The following is a 3,387-nucleotide window of genomic DNA, read 5'->3' on the forward strand; positions in this document are numbered from 1 at the left end:
ATTCAACTAAAAGTTTCACATGAGAAAACATGGAAAGACCACTGTATTCCTCCAACAAAGAAAATAAGTATGAATTTGCAAAGAGTGATAGACACTGGTAATTTACTCAAATCCTGGGAAGCATTCCCAGTGACAGAATTATGGATTGTCCTTTCTGGGCCGAATGTTGTATTGTAGACATGCCTGAACTCTAAGTGCAGGAGGACCCATTATCAACTAACAATTATCAACTAACAACTAAGCAACAGTTATCAACTAACCTCTTGTCCACAGACCATGGTCAAACACCTTGTAGTAAGCAGGTGCTCCTGGCTGCAGGTTCTGTCTTGTGACTGAGTGGTCAGAGCACAACCAGTGGCAACTCTCTGGTGGTCATCTGAATGTCTTTTAGAGAGTGGAGGACATTCAGATTGCTAGATTCTCTTCGGCTCTCATGTGTTCTCTCTTTCAACATTTTTCAATGACTCAGCTCAGTTCCTGAATCATCCTTATTCTCTAAAAATAAAAAACATGCTGACAGTATTTATGCCAACTAATATTTCTTAAAAGTATTGGTGGGAAGATTCCTTTGTAATGTGTAAAGTGTAATGATTGGGTTTTTATGCTCATGTGTGAGATGTGCCTACCTCAAACCATGTTACAGTATAAGCACATTACCCATCTGATATGAAAACATGTAAGTATTGATGGGAAGCCCTTCTTTCAGTGATGTTTATTTCACTGTCCAGAGTCTTAAGTAACCATCTAATTGATAACAATTTACTATTTCAAAGAAAGGGATAAATCTGGGTTGATGTGTTTATTGTTTGTTTTTTGTAGCACTACCTACTTTCTGTATCAGTAGCACATTTTTTAACATAGAACACCTATGAAACGAAATTTTTTGGAATAGGAAAACATTATCTCAGATTTCAAAATCAGACAGAGTTTTTTGCTTCTTTTCAGCAATTGTTTTGTTTCCCTTACAGAGAATTGAGAATAATATCAAGTTCATCTCTTTTATTTGACTGCTAGAAAGCTCAGAGCCAAATTTGCAGCCTACCTCAAGTGAATAATTTATGTTTCAGACCGTTTATTATATATACTACCATTTTCTAGGGTTTTATTTTTCTACTTTCTCTTTCTCTTCATTCTGATTTCATTTTTTTTTTCACTCTTTATCTTATGGTCCTATATACTCACACATTTTAAGGTTTTTGTTGTTGCTGCTAATGAGGTAATTATGCACATAGAATAACAAGTGTATACACATGTGCATACACAATAAGAAAAGTTGCTCAGAGTATAATCAAACTCTTCTTTTAATGTCCCTATATGATATAACACTTGAGTACAGAGTGACACAAGGCAAGAATATGTGCTCATATCTGCTGGTAGTGTAATTATGTGAAAGAATATCAGAGGATATAACAAACCTTTCGACAGCACCCAGATCTCACCTGAAGGGATATAAATCACTGCCTGCTCTTGGCTTATCTCTGTTCAACTGGTCACCACAATCCTGAGTAATTTCAGATGTCCCCAAATAATCAGTAGTCCTAATAAAGAGAAAGATTATAAAGGAGAGGGAAATGAGGAGAGGGTACTGAGACTAGCAAACACAAACACTAGTGGCCCAATAATTGACTTCCTATTGACAAACATCATGACGAATGAATTATTCACTTCTCTGATATTTCTGTGTTAGGGTTCCCTGAGGTGTATGTTTGTCATGTTTTCTCTTTTAAAAGGGCTAAACGACTATTTTGTTTTTCTGGTTTTAAGTCTTTTTTTTTCCCCTGCTGGCAATATATGGTGATGCTTTTGAATACACTTTCTTCTTCTTCCCTCAAGTGACAGTGATTAATTCATCTTGCCCTGAAACCATTATTACAACAAATCACCCAGCATCACCAATTCGGGAAGCATATTCCAGTCATCTTCCTAGGGGGTTAATGCAGCTGGAAACAGGTCCACTAAATTGAGGTGACTGTCCCTGGAAAACAGTGAAGGACTGAACAGACTCACTGCCATTAGTATCACTTCTCTGACAGTGGTAATTTTTACTTTGATTCTGCATGTCAGCTTGTGTGCCCAGCAACCACATGACAATGAAATAATGAGATGGCAGCTTCTCCTCTGCCCAACCCATGGCCCAAGCCCTGTCTCTGGGAATCCTGCCAGGTACTTTTACTTTGCAGCCGCCTGCTTCATGCCAAGGAAGAGCGAGAAGAATTTGTCTTTTCACTACAAGATGCATTGCTTTCTCTTTGCTGCACAAGTTAGGAAGATTCTACTAGGAATAATGCAATATACCATAGGGTGAAACTTAGATGAGGGGGGCTGAATAAATGTTTTCAAGAGTTTCTACCCTAAGGATTTGAATATATGTTCTGCAGGAGGGGGGAGAAACGATGGGGAGTTGTGTTGATAAGTTAATAACTTAAGGTAGTTTACAGACAGGCAAACATTCTCCGAGATCTCAACTGACTCCAACATTGTGACACCAAAACTTGCTTAAATACTGAAAGCAACGTTTCCTTTTTTCTACTAAAAACTGCATCCCATATATTTTTTGCTAAGGTGTATTTAGGATCACATTGCAGCTTCCTGAAGAAAGTAATCTGACAAGAACTTCAGCCGTCCTTCTGAAAAGGAAACAGAGGATCAATGTACACTCTTCCTAAGAGGCAAGTAGGAATTAGGGAAAAGTCAGACTGGCCCTGAAATACTCAGAAGAACATCAGTTCCTGACTTTGAATGCAAGAAAATGTTTATCTGTCCTGAGTATTATAATTCCTTGGTCATTGCGGCAACCTTATTGTTTGACTCACTTGGTACATTCTTCCCTTGACTTCCCTTAATTAGATGCCTGTAAAAGCCAAATACTCACGTCTTCGGCCTCACTTGCAGATGGGAGTGATCATTTTATACAATTCTGGCCAACAAAACCCAGGCAAAATGACCAAAAACCTTGAGAGAAAAGTGGCTGAGAGCAAGGGTGGGGACAATTTGGGGTGAGGCGAGGTAAGATAAATTGGTTATTTTTCCTGATAAAAGAGCAAATGCTCCTGGCCTGGCTCATTTTTCCCATTTTCCCTTCTTACTGCATCAAATGAAATCTCTATGTAGGATACGGTGGCAGCCATCTTGCAATCATGAAGCAACGAGCATGGGAATTAAAGCCACCACATTAAGCATGTTAGAGTGGAAAAAGAGAGAAAAAAAAAAAAAAAACACTAAGTTTCTTGTGACACCACTAGGCAGCCAAAAAATGCCAGAACTGTATAATCCTAGACTTTTTGTTATGTTGCAAAATTAATTCTTATTTGCTTAAGATACCTTTCGTTGGATAAGCTGTTAGCTACAGCCAAAAACATTCCTAATGAATTCCATAAGCATGGCCAA

General features: G+C 38.2%; 1 non-coding gene across 1 annotated transcript; it reads left to right on the top strand.

The window, feature by feature from the left end:
• Positions 1-562: 562 nt before the first annotated feature.
• Positions 563-667, top strand: LOC111547096. Its single transcript, XR_002733025.1, has one exon. It is a non-coding gene; the product is annotated as a small nucleolar RNA U13 (small nucleolar RNA).
• Positions 668-3,387: the final 2,720 nt, after the last annotated feature.

Source organism: Piliocolobus tephrosceles, chromosome 3 (genome assembly GCF_002776525.5).
Source record: "Piliocolobus tephrosceles isolate RC106 chromosome 3, ASM277652v3, whole genome shotgun sequence".
Lineage (NCBI taxonomy): Eukaryota > Metazoa > Chordata > Mammalia > Primates > Cercopithecidae > Piliocolobus > Piliocolobus tephrosceles.